Source organism: Strix aluco, chromosome 4 (assembly GCF_031877795.1).
Source record: "Strix aluco isolate bStrAlu1 chromosome 4, bStrAlu1.hap1, whole genome shotgun sequence".
NCBI classification, from domain to species: Eukaryota; Metazoa; Chordata; class Aves; order Strigiformes; family Strigidae; genus Strix; species Strix aluco.
In genome coordinates this window covers 30161995-30175655 of record NC_133934.1, presented here as the reverse complement: position 1 = coordinate 30175655, position 13661 = coordinate 30161995, and positions in this window count along the sequence as shown.

Below are 13661 nucleotides of genomic sequence, written 5' to 3'. Positions count from 1 at the left end.
GGCTAGAAGAAGCAGGCAGAAAGAAGTATCCTCATGCACTTTGTCATTTTTGATCTCTTGATACTGATCCAGCAGCAGAGATTCTGGCTCACTATATTTAGATCTCAGACACATGATGTTTAAGCTGCCATATGCCATGGCTAGGGTTGGGAACTTCCAGAAACAGTTTCTAAGCACAAAGGATATGTGCATTTAATCAGTTCCTCAACATCTGTTTCATAACATTGCATAACTTATCTGTGTGGTTCATCAGTTTAGTTTCTTCTCTTTGCAGCAATTGATCAACCAAGACATTGACAAGTTAATAACTTTGTTTTCTTCTTACCATACCCTGTTTGGAGTGCTTTGTTTTGACACGTGCGAATAAGCAAATGAATACTATCACTCTGCTTTGCCCCAGGAAAGTTAACAGAGATCCATAATTCCAGTTTTTGATGAGATTTGTACAAGATGTTTGGAGGAGTCTCCAAGCGAACTCTTCATCAGAATTAACTTTTCTATTAAGTTAATCATATTACAATTTACCCTTCCAAATACTCAAAATGAAAGTGCCCCTCATTTGCTTATGAAGGCTGCATCCTATGATGAGATCCAGCAGCTCTTCACAGATATCAAAGCCATGCCCTAGCCAGAAGCCACAGGGAAGGCAGGAATGGAAAGGGACTAAGCAGACATCTCCCTTTTCCAAGGGAGGGAAACCCAGACAGCTTGAAGAGAACCAGTCCCCAGGGAACTAGAGCTCATTTACAGATGCTTGCAGCTTAAGAAATATTACCTTGTCTTTTGCAAAGCCAAGACTAATCCCAGAATTTAACGCGGGAAGTAGTAACAAAAGCCGTACTGTCAGAAGATCAGCTATTTCATAGAATATAATCACTTCAGCACTATTAGGCAGTAATGAGTAGTTGAGAAGGCTGCTTTGGATTAAATTTGCACAGCATGCTTATTAACATCATTAGTCACAAAATCCCCATGGGACCTGCATGCAGTTTGACATCCCATCTGAATGTCATTGGCTGTACAGACAGGGAGACAGCCTTGTCAAGACTCTGACAGATTATGACCACCCCTTCTCTCTGCCAGTGTCTGCTAAGATTAAAGAGACAAAAATGCAAGATTAAGCTTTGCTTGCCAGCAAAGCCCCATGAGATGTTTTCTGTCATCTCAAAGTATGACTGACCCCTAAGGAAGCAGCACAGAAGTTGCAGACCAGTATTAAAGCAGGTCCAGTAGACAATTCAGCTGTATACCTCCAAGACAACCTTTGTCACTAGGTATGTCTCAAACCCTCCTCTCCTCTTTCTTGCATCTCCACCACATCCTCTTTCCTCTATATTCTCTGAGAAGAACAGCCCCAAGCATAATATGTTTGCAATGTGGAGTCTAGCATATTGCTTTGGATCTAGTGTCAAAAGTGTTCTTGTGCACTTTTAGATCACTTAACTGAAGGTTGCAACAGAACATATGTGAATAAAAGCACAAGATGGCATTTTGCTCAAGCTAAGGGTGGAAGTTTAAGAAAAGTATACATTGTTTACTTCAGCTGCAGAAGTTGTCCCCAAACAATTAGCAAGCTTCAAGAAGCTGGATATTTATATAAACAGCCAGAACTTCTTTTAGTTACATATTTAGTTACAGTCATTAAATATTTTAAACTATTACATTCTCTATTTCAAGATTTAAGATAAATCAAAAGACCAAAATGGGATTTCATAATGCACATTAATATTTCATACACCTTCCTGTAGATCATTTGTACTGGCTAGATCCAGGGATGAGACATTGAATAATATGGACTTTTGGTATCATTAGCTAAGGCCTCAGGAATACCATGGTTTTCTATACACCAGAACATATGTACAATACAGAAGGTAGAGGTGTTCATGATTATAATTTTATGGATAGGAAAATAAATGCACAGCAGCCATAGAACTTCTCAGCTTCATGCAAATAAGAAGCAGGACAGGGAAGCTAGTTTTCAAATCTGTACCCTAAACAGTTCTTAAAAGCAATTCAAAAGCAAAATGCTGCGATACAGTTTCATACAGAAAATTGAGATTACTGGAAGTCTATTTCCAGCCTGGTTTATGCACAGCTTGTGCTGAAGTCAGACTTCTGCAGATGTCCCTAAACAGGACCACATTTCAGTGTGTTTTGCTACACAGAGTAAACCATCCTTTGTATTCCTTAAGCCCTCTGTTTACTTTTTTTTCTTCCTGTTACCTTCTAACATCAAATACAGCTCCATTATTAACTGTTCTATGCTATGGCAACTTAACATTTCTACTTATCTTGCCCTTTCAAAAAGGACAATATTCAGAAAATACACTGCATGTGTTCCAAACATTACTCCTCTTAAGGCTTTCGAAAGTTACATGCAAGTGCAGATAACGCCACGTGAATCTTTCCTGCCTACACATTGGAAGAGCAGCAACAAGACTTTATGGTATCTTGACAGAGAAGTGTTTAGGCTTTTTCATCTTGACAAAAACATCAGTTTGCTTGGACAACCCTGCCCTAAGCACCTCAAAGTATTTGATTCTTGTCATCCTGATGAGATGAATCTGGATCTCAATTCAGCTGGTCATTCTGCACCAGTATTGGATTACAGTTCTGGCACAATGCAACAAGCACATCTGGTACTCAGGATCAAATGATGCCCAGGTGTGGTTAGGGGTGACTGTGGAACAGTTGTTAATCAGACTTCACTTACAGAGGTTTTATTTCTCCAAAGAGTTACCGTTCAAAACTCAAAGCCTCAGGCTTGTGAGAAATTATGAACTGGCTTCATGAAAGATGCTAAGTGCTGCTAGATAAATCATAATATCTTGCCTAGCAGCATCCAGAAGTATTTCTGCTGGCAGTTGTATGCAACCCTAAGAAGAATGAGAACTGGAAGGATCAATACATCCTAAAGGACACGGTCAGAACACAGCGTAGATATTGACAATAGTAAGGAAGATAAACTCGTAACACACAGCTCTTAAAGATGGAAGAGAGGGGTGAATGTACCAAACAGTGCTTCGAAGCCAGCTTCAGAAATGGATGACAGCTGGCAAACTACAATTCAGTTTATGGCTTGTTCAGCAGGTGTAAATCATATTTTTTCCTCACCTTTTATAGCTTCCAAGGAGCACAGCTGGTTTCTGAAGCCTTCAAATTGATCCAGTCCCTGAGAATTGAAGTTATTCAAAGTTAAGGTGTATGGACTCCAAGCTTTGATTTCATCTGGCTCAGATCAGCTGTAGTAGTACAGGTTTAATTACCATGTGAGTTCCTAAGGGAAATAAGGCCCTTTATAGTTTGTATTTCACTGAAAACTGCATGCCAGATGCTATGGAAATCCATATGATCTGTGCCAAAAGTAGGAAAGGAAAATAGAATAATTATTACTACAACAGAAGCTTCAATGGGATCCTGGAGTTTTCTGGGTTTTTTGTGATTTCAAAAGAAATTAGGTATGCACACTCAGTTTCATAAAAATAACTAGTTATTTTTCACCAACTCGAAGTTTTCTTTAAGGGCTAAGGTTTTGCTAAGGGTCTGTATGTCCCTTTTCATACAATCAAGTGCAGAACCAAACAACTCTGCACAGCATGCATGAGCTTCCTGGACACCCTCCTGAGGATCAAAGGTCCTGTGTCAGATTTTGTCAGCTAGCTCCATATTTCCATTTTAACTTGTACCAGACACTACATATAGCACAGAAGTACCCCCAGGTCCCACGAACAAGTCAGACCAAGCTGTTCATGATCTCAGGGCTCACAGACCTTAAGTGAACACAGCACTATCAGGCCACTTCGCCTTGTTTGAGAACATGAAGAGTTGGACATCTCATCCTACCATAGGAAGAAATCTACACAATACTCCAGTACTGATTCTGCCATAGCAAGTGGACAAATCTGTCCCACCATGTCTACATACATCACTTTTTACATTACTTAGAGGTCTATAAGGCCCTGATGAGGTTGGTCCTAAAACAGTTCCTTTCCTGTCTTTGATACAGTTTATTGCCAAAAAACACCCCAATGAAACAGTAAAGACAAGCTAAACAACTTACAACTCTATTATACAGTATGTAGCTGTATGGAGTGGAAAAGTAATTTGGAAAAAATTCATGACTGAAATAGAGCCCTTATCTTCCACTCCTATTATATAAAAATCCTCTGGAGTAATTTAATGTGAGCATATTCATTTGGTTCAGAACAGTGAAATATGTTGCCCAAAACGTGTACTTTACAAAAGCAGAATGTTATAGTGTATGCTGAAGTCGCCCTTGGTATGACTTTTGTCTGTTTCTAGGCCAAAAGCTACGCACACAGAGAAGTTCTTGCACAGGCTAACAGAGAGAGTAGTACACTCTGTACAGACAAAACACCTGGTTAATTTACCTGTTCTCAGGGCCAAGAGAAAAATATTGATCATTAAATGCTTATGTATTCCCTTTGCCTGCAGAAATCCACAGAACAAACAGCCATAGCAATATAGTGCACTGCCACCCTGAAGAAAGCTTCTCATTGATGAAACATAGGAGCTTAATAGGATTTCGACTGAAACATGCTAAGACAGACATCTCACCAAGACAGGTATTTTTTCAACTGTCCTTAAGCAATTCCAAATAGCTTTTGTTATACAAGCACACTTAATTCATATGAAGTATAAATTGGGTGTTATCTAAATCTGACCCGAACTTGCATGCTCCAGTTCACTTCTGGTTAATTGGGAAGGAGACACTAGGGTTGCTTCAGAAGAGCTCACTTGTATAGGATCCTGTACCCCAGCACTGTGAGTTCATCTTCTCCCTCCCTCATTTCCTCAGCCTCCAACCACAGAAGCTACTGCCAGCAGAGGAGGTGTTGCTTTCTACCATCAGAAAATCCCTGTCTAGTGTCAGAGGGTTTCTCCAAGCATGGATCTGTGTAGGCAGTGACAACACTTCCTGCAGTTTCCAACACTTCTTGACTTGCACACATACCGTTTCAGCCTGGTTTTACACAAGGTTTTAGGGAGTTTGGTAGAGCAGGGAACATGCCTTCTTCCCTCCATCTATTCTAATAGGTGTAAAATGGGTACCAGCTGCACAGAAACCCCAAAATAAGAAAGTATCAAGAAAAGCTAAACAAGAACATCCAGGGCAGTGATCTTCCAGGTGTGGGTAACATTTACCAGGCAGCTAGAGACTATTGCAAAAGTCTGTTGCAACTCTGCATCTGCAACCCTTAGCACCATATAACAAGAACTTAAACACAATTCAAAAGCTATTTCCCAGTACCCCATTCTGTCATCTAAGACTGAAAATGAGAAATTATTGTATTTTAATTTTAAGGTCACTTATGCAAATATTAGCAGGATTTCAGTAGGAACACAAGACGAAGAAAGAAAAACGAGAGGATGCAGGAAATGGAGATGGTAGTAGTCCAAGGATGTAATAGGAAGCAAGGAAGAAGTCTCATAACCTGAACAGAGAACAAAAAGATCAGGAAGTTAAAAAAAAACCAAAAAACAAAAACCAAACAAGTCCCCATCTAGACTGTTGCCCTGGGAATGATGCCACAGCTTAACAAGAGGTCTCACTGCCATTGTTAGTTAGACATGCTAAAAAATATATGCAGTTCTCCAGCTGTAAATCAGCAACTCCTAACCAGTTGCTGCACAGGTTTTATAGGCGTTCATATGCCTGCTGTATTCATACCATTCAGATGTTCTTGGTTTGTATTGCTGCTCTTGCCTTTGCAATCAGTTACAGTTCCTGGGTGTAGGTGATCCTCTGTATTACATAATGCTTCTGAGTTTCTCTTCATATTCACTCCTAAGTGTAGCTGTTCCCCTTTTGGTCTCACATTTCAACAGCAAGCTCAGCTGCCAGTGTAAGGACCTACTGGATGCCAAGGCAAGCACAATACTTGGATTGTCTTGGTGCTCTGTTTTAGTCCTATTCTGAGTCTATGAGGCAAAACCAGCACACATCCACTTTTCCCCACCTTAATTAACAATTGCAGTGATTCCTAAAGACTAACAGATTGTTCACATTTTTTTTTTCTCCAGAGTGCTATTTCAGTTGCAGCAAAATAGAGAAAGCTAGTATCAATTCTTTATTATCACTGGCCTGAACAGGACAGGACAACAGTACCTCTTCACCTCCTGCTTGGTGCCACCACTGTAAGCACTGGAGAGATGAACAGGCCAGAGCTTCACAGCATGATATCCTTAACACTTCTTCACACTCTACTCACCAGCAACACCCTTAGAATTCCTCTCTTTAGCTTTTCTCCAAGCAGCTCCCACAGCACAATAATATCTGGAGCTCTCAGAACTCCTCAGATACTTACATCCATGAGCAGATCTGGGACTGGCCTCCTGTCCCACAGCAAGATGACATCAAGTCTTCACCTCCCAGAGCTACTTCCCACTTCAGACTAATCACCCTTTTTCTCTCTTATAAATGGGTTTAAACACCACACATTCCTAACAAGGCCATCCTTTTCTCATGCTATCCATGCTCCCTTGCGTAACTTATATCACAGCTTCTCAAGCCAGAACACCCTTTTCCTCCAGAAGATGTAAGCACCAAACCAAGACACATAACCTCCCCCAAACTACCATCTTCCTTTGTGTCCTAGCTGGCAGCTGTCTTTTATAGCCCCATCATTATGTTAATTAGATCATTCTGGTGAATGGCTGTGGGCTGAGTGAGGTCCCAAGGTGCTCAGCTGCTTGCTGGCTCAAAATCCCCATCCTTGCAATGTTGCCCTCTGCTAGAAAAAATCAAGAGAAAGGAGCTAGTTGATAACAGGCTGTTAGTTGGATGTAGCATGTCTCTTTCAGTCATCAGTCATCAGTTCTCTTGGCTGTTGAAAACTGGGTGAAGGAACTTCATACCAGAACTACCACAGCTGTCACTCATTATTATATTCCTTTTCCATCATTTCAGAAAAAAAGGTTTTTAAAAATCATCAATGATAAAACAATTCTGTAAGATGCAAGTATGAATATGTCTGTGGAGGAATGGCAGTTCACAAGGTTACCTCAGCGGTGACAGGTGAATAATGGACAACTGTAATGCTCATTGATGTATGTAAAGGACTGCCATAGTAACTATGGCACACCAAATAAAATCATCTGTGTCTGGAATACCAAATAGTAAAAATCCCAGTTCTGTTGCAGCCATTAATTTTAAAGGACAAAACAAGAGTCTGATTCATACTTTAAGAGCAGTCTTGTAGCACGAGGGATGAGATTTTCAGTTTGTCAGAAATTTAAAAAATCTTTTAAGTTTTCCTTCCTAACTGGAATGAAGACTCAGAATTTGGTAATTTCCTGCATAAAGGATGTGTTTCAGAAAGTACAAAAAAGTTCATGCCGACTTTTCTGAAATCAAAGGGAACAAGGAGTCACCTTGAGACCCCAAGACTTTTCTCTGCCTTTCAATCCTGGGAGAACCCCCTAGGCAGCCTCTCCTGGAGCAGTGAGCTCAAAAGCCTGTTCCAGTTCTGGAAATTTCTGCCTCTCTTTAGAGAGTTGAAGTCACCTCTGCAGAGCCATGATCTCCTGTAGGCTCCTTCTACGAGTCACATTTATTGCTCAAAAAATCTCCATCCTCCTACACATTTATTTGAGCCCTAGCACTGAAATTAAATAAACCTGCTAAGGAGTTATGAGCTGTAACCATCTGAATTCTTCCCTCTGCAGCATGGAAGGTTATAAATAGAGTAGGAAACTTATAAAAGTTTCATGTCTTACTCAAGTCCTTTAACTGGCTGAATTCCATGTCCACACAGAGGATTTCTACTTTGGTCTTTGACTCTTTAGATGTGGAGCTGACATTTTAGCTCTCTCAGTCTTTGCTCACATTGGCTGACAAGCCAGAGCCAACTTGATAATATTTTGCAAAAAAGCTTCCTGTCCATGGCAGTCAGGCTGCTGATCACCTCATCAGTTCATCTTGCTATTCTAGGCCAGAGGTGTCGCAACTGCACTTTCCATCTATCCAACTGTTTCTTCACAAAAAAAAAAGTTTTTATTGTGCCTGGAAGTATTTTATCTGTTCTTTCTGGGGAACCTCCAGACCCAAAGCTCCTTCAATCCTGTGAAGGCCTCAGCTTCAGTACTAGCCTTAACTACTTCTGCAAAACTTCAAATGTTTCACATGCCATTTCCTTCCTTTGGATCTTCATTGATTCCTGCAAGCACTGCCATTTTTTGCCCCACCTCATCTCAACAGGGATATCCCAGGAATATCCCAGTTTCTTTCCTTGCAGATGGGACCTCATTTGGCAGTAACACAAATTCTTAGCACAGTTACCAGTGCAGATTCACACGTGTTTAAAGAATAACATTTCCCTGTACTCTGTACCTTCCTCTGACACTGCAGATGATTAACACACAGCATTTGACACACACAGACCATATGCATGGGTGACAGGTGACTCAGACAAGCAGACATCTTGTCGGTGACATGTCTGTCGGTGACAGAGATATCCATGGGAGGAGGGTTCTCACCCATGCAACTGAGGACAGTGCTCACTTTCTGATGATGGTTTCTTAGTCATTCCTTTCCAACAGCCATAGCATTTGAGAAGGCTGCAGCCTAGGTTTCTGCTGGGTGTCCATCAAGTGCACCCTCAGTCCTTTAGTGCCAGGTGGCACTGCCACAGAGGTTGGCTCAAGGCTTACATGGAGGATGAGAAAAGAATCATGGCACACGTCACTGTGCAAAGCAAGCAGCAACCTCTGCCCAACCAAATAGCTACAAAAAGGATCAGTTTAGTTGGCCTCCCTCACACCTGATACTACCAACACAACCACAGTCCCAAGAGATGCTGCTCCTCTGAGGAATGGAGCATGCACAAGACCATCTGCATATAGATTAGCAGAGCTCTCTGGCCTCCAGGACTTTTTGCACCATCTGTCTCTGGCCTTAAGACTCTTGAATTCTCTTTTTCTCTCTAGCCCTCTTTCTCCATCAATTTCCCTTAGCTACCTCTTTCTCCCTATTTCCTTGGCCATTGTCCCATTGGGCAGGTGTTCTGGGCTGCTGCTCACCAAAACCATCTCCAGACACAGCAGTCGCTCCCTTCTGTGCATCCCACCTCTTGGTGACAAAGATGGGACAAGTCCCATTGTGCTGAGTCCTGTCCACCCTTTCACCACCATGCTCAGAAAGTGTGTGCTTGTGCATCCTTTCCAGGGAGTCAAAAACAGCTCTTGGAGTCAGGCTTCCCAGCAAGAGGGCCATGCCAGGAAGTACTTGCACATGCCTGCATGGTCTGCCCAACATCCTTGCAGGTACAACCAAGTGAGGGAAGAGGGAAGGGGCTCAGCAGCCAAAGGGTTAGGGTCCAATTCCCAGCTCTTCTGAATCCCAAACCAGATCCCATTGTCTCATCCCAGGACATTCCCCAGCCTCTCAGAAGCTGCCTGCTTCCTACACAAGCTATCCAGCAGCCCTTGGATGTGTAGATCTGCTGCCCATGCAGTGGCAGAACACAGATGAGTCAAACACCTGCAGTCTTTAGGTGGTATGGGTATAATACATCTAAGCACAGGGCACTCGCGCTAGAGAACAGACATGTGTATTCAAACAGAAATATCTAACTGTTGACTTCTGCAAACCCCTCTTTATGTTGCCAAATGAAAGCAGCCATGGGGGCCTCACATAGAGGCTGCTGGCAAGACGCGAGCCCAGATAGTCAGCCCACTCTTCCTGGCACTATGGGAATCACCTGCCTCAGAGATTGGGAAGCAAAAGAGCATCGGACACAGGCCAGCCCTTGCTGGGGCCAGGGCTCATGGCAAATGGTTGGCCCCACACACTGGAGCCAGGATGCAAGGTGTGGAGTCCTTAGTATCACCCTAGCAATGTTTCTTTGCCAGACGCAGTTCAGATTAGACGCAAATTTAAACACTGAGGTGATGTCTGTACAGCTGGGCAGATAAGCTCACAGAAAGCTGCATTTTCTCTGCTGGCCAAGAGAAACAGGTTACAGACCCATCCCAGGGGTACACTCATTTAGACAGGCCTCTCCCACACTGGTTGGGCCACCTGGAATCCCTCTGAGTCTGTCAGGCTTCAAGGACATCCATATGAGATGAGTCTGAGGCAGATAACCCAGAGAAGGACAGGCTATGTAGTGATCTGTCCTTTAAAGGCAATGAAGACCAAAAAGTGACTCCACAGTGTCTTGGCCCTGAGGTGCTCTGCAGAATTTACAGCTCACAGAAATGAACACCAGTCCCCTGGGGCTCACCACATGTCTCCTTGAAAGTCTCCGTCACCACAACATGTACAGTTGTGGCTGCAACAGCCTACCCCACAAAGACAAAAACAAAGGAAAAATAAATCACTGTCAGGATCCCTCTCAGACTCCACATACAGTAGCTTCCTCATTACCCAGATCCACCATTGCCAAGGGATTTCCTTGGGGTGTAGATAGCCCTCCACAGAGGCTGAGGACATCATAGATGTTCCCTCACCTCTCTGCTGAAGGTAAATCCATCTGTTGGGACCCCCTAGGAGCCGGTGAAATCAGGCAGCAAGATGTCCAGCATGCCCAGATGGCTGCTTGGCAGAGCTGTGGGGATAAAGAGGGACCATCAGGAGCCTGCATAATGCTCAGTAGCTGGCAACCCCACAGTACCCACAAGCTGCTGGGTACGCTGACCCCATGCCAGGCACGCTGTTCCACAGACACCCCAAGGGTCCCTATTCCCGTTTTCCTTCTGGGCCTCAGTTCTGCTGCAGGAAGGATGTCCTAGGTATTGCAGATACACCACCTGCTCCACTGCCCCATTCCCCAGGCATGTACAGACGGGAATGGGCAGCTTATTGCCCTCCTCCATGGGGAAAGCAGAGAAGAAAACTAGCTTTGTTGTCCAACAGACACCATCCACTCTGACTCGATTGCATCAAAGTGGGCTTACAGGTAGGCACAGGTAGTTTTCCTATGCAGCCTGAGCCCCATGCACAGATTACAAGTGCTGTGTCTTTAAGCAGAAGGGTTCATGCTGGGAAAAGAGATTCGTGTGAGCTTAGGAACAAGACCTGGTCCTATCAGTGTGACCTGGGTTTGCCTCCAACCTGCTTGAGTCACCAAAGGGCAAGACTGTGCTCCAGTGGGACCCTCTAAAATTTTTGCACCTCTTTTGTTTGGGTTTACGACATCCCAGCATAGACTCAGACAAACCACTCATCATGCCAGGTCTCCCTCTGGCAGCATCAGTATCTAGGAGCACATCATCCATGAAATACTCACCATGTGTCATGGCAGACATGGTGGTAAGGGGACATGACAGGGCTGATGAGCTGGCAACAGCACCATTCTCACACACACAACAGTGGCAGCCTGGGACATGCTCATAAAGGTGGCTTAAAGAGCAAACACCAGACATGGCCTCTAAGATACCTGCTCTGGTGCTCTCAGGATGAAGCACTAGGGTACTGGTGAAACTGCACCTCACAGGTGCACACTGCAAACAGGCACATCTGAGGGCTGAGTTAAAATAACATTTGATTTAAGCCCAAGCTTGTAGAAATGAAGTCTCCACATGCATTTAAATGATACATTTTTCTACAGCCTCAATGCAAGATTTAAGTTATTTTAAAAAAAAACAGTGACAGTCTTGAAATAAGCTTTGCTGTCTTCATTTTGGCCAGAAGATAAGTTGGCATAAGTTATTCAGAAGGAACATGTTTTAGGAAAGGGAACATATGTGCCTAGAAAAGAAAAAAAAAAAGGCATAGATTAAAAACTTCATGATCTCATTTGGACCATCTTATGTGAGTTACTGGAAAGCAGAAAGTCTTTGCTACTGAATATAGGAGGAGAATATAATTTGCCAAAAACCCCATTGAAAAATGAAATAAAATTCCTTAAGCTAAAAGTACTCAGATGCTAGAGAATTTGTATCCATTGCCTATTTTCACAATAATTCTATAGCTAACTACAGCTTAACCAAACAATACAGAAAACAGAATATTCCTTTAAAAACTCCCTTTCATGAAAAGAAAGGGGATTTGTTCCTATTTGGATCCCCAAAGAAGCATTTGCCATTGTTTAGCAAACATCTTTTCAGCTGCTTTTGAGTAGCTAGGCATATCCAAGGCATTTATGTCAAATTATAGTTGTCCGAGTTTGTCTCTGAAATATCTTCCCTCCCCTTATGTCTAGTCATGAGAACTGCAAGTTGCTTATATGCTCTCCACATTTTTTCATGGGTCTAGATTTTCTGCAGAAGTTGGTTTGGTTGTATGTTCTCAGAATCTGTTCCCTGTACCAAGACACTGGAGATCGCTCCAGCACATGCAGGGAAAAGTGTTGTGAACTCCAGTCCCAGGGAGCAGAAGATTGAGAAGCCCATTGACAGAGCATCTAAATCAGAAAAACCTCACAGGTCACAGCAGACAGACCCTTGATGGGCATCAGAGTAAGTGGGGCCCATCTAGATGGTCAAGGTCATTCATGGGATGGGATCAATATCCTATTTCTTTCCAAAGTGATTTAACCACAGTATCTCCTCCTCTCAGTCTCAGCCATCCTACAGAAGAAAAACAGTTGTCACATTTTAGATATTATATTTTAGTTCCATGCCTCAGATATGATTCTTGATTGATTTCATAGCCTGAATCTTTTCTGATGAGTATAATGGACCTTATGATAGATAAAGAAAAAACAAAAAAAGAAAGGATAGAATTGCAGTTAGGAAAATACTATAGTCTCATTTAATTTCAGGTTGTAAGATTGGTGAGGGAAGGATTTTCTTATTTGTTTGCACACTGTGATGTTCATTTAAAATAATTAGTTAAAAGCAGTCCAACAAACAATGACGAGTCATCAAAATGTCATCTGAGGTGAAATCTCCCTTGCTTTGGAGTTGCTATTATATTTCAGTGATTTCATTAACTTATCACATTCTCTATACCACATGCAGCATGAGCACGTCAAATATCAGCCTCATGAAAATTTTAAACAGCACAGAACCTCATCTGGGCAGCATTGTCTGTATCATACTATACCAGCCAAAATGAAACCTGAGATACAGCTGGCTGAATTTTTCACTTTTCTGGGTAAAGATTTTCCCATTTCATCTCTGCTCTCATCACAGAGGTCATTTATGTCTTCCTGGTGTCTCTTGGGCAAGACTGGAAAATAATTAACACCTATTCTAATTAATGCATTTTCTTCATACTCTGTGAATGGAGACTCTTGAGGGCTGCCCACAAGCCAATGTGTCTTTGCTTACAGTGGAGTCTCTCCAGAAGTGACCAGGGCATTTCTGGCTGTGCTCATCTCCTCCAACTCTTTCTGCACAGTATACATCTGTAACAATGCCCTGTCTCGCTTCAGCTACAGTCTCACACCTTATTTTCACATGTTTACCCTTCCAGCCCAAGATCAAAGCCTCTGTAGAGAGACCCCACAGACATAAACGGCACACATTCCTCCCCTTGCCCTGCCAGGCATAGCTGGTAGAGCCAGCCTGACCTCAGCTACTAACCTCCAGCTGGGGGACATGAGCAAAGCCAAACAGCCTGCCAAGAATGTTGTCTACCTTAACCTGTGCTACCTCCCCACCTGTCCTCTTTCCTTTGCCCTCCTTCCAGACAGTAGCAGGAGCCTCCCACAGGCTTTCTCAGGATGGATCTGCTGACAGGGCACAGCTCA